Source organism: Notothenia rossii (assembly GCF_949606895.1).
Source record: "Notothenia rossii genome assembly, chromosome: 8".
Taxonomy (NCBI): domain Eukaryota; kingdom Metazoa; phylum Chordata; class Actinopteri; order Perciformes; family Nototheniidae; genus Notothenia; species Notothenia rossii.
The window spans coordinates 33,127,964-33,128,400 of NC_136906.1; positions in this window are offsets into that span (position 1 = coordinate 33,127,964).

Consider the following 437-nt stretch of genomic DNA (forward strand, 5'->3'; position numbering starts at 1 on the left):
AATGAGTTGGGTGAAAAAAAAGACAGGAGATGTGAGTTGGTTTATTCAGTAAATTAGCTCAGGATAATTGGATGTTCTGTCACTTGTTGATGTGAGGCTAATGCAGGATTTGCTAGCTTGATGCTACCGACATTTAGCGGCAGTGACTCAACAAATTGCCACTTAAAATGTATCGTCAGCAATGTATGACAAGCAGACTGCTTGTTTAATGTTAGACTCGCACCAATAGCTCAATATGATCATAACACGATTGCTTTCATATCAGAGATCAGATGAGGTGGAGCTGCGTCCAGCAATAGAGGATGAGGCAGAGAGAAGCAGCAGCAGCACAGGGTTGCAGCAGGTATGTTATATGCTGTAGTCAGGTGATTTAAATGTATCAATGAAAGGAAGAAGTGTAGGCTACATGATAAGAAGGGAATACAGTTTGAATTAAA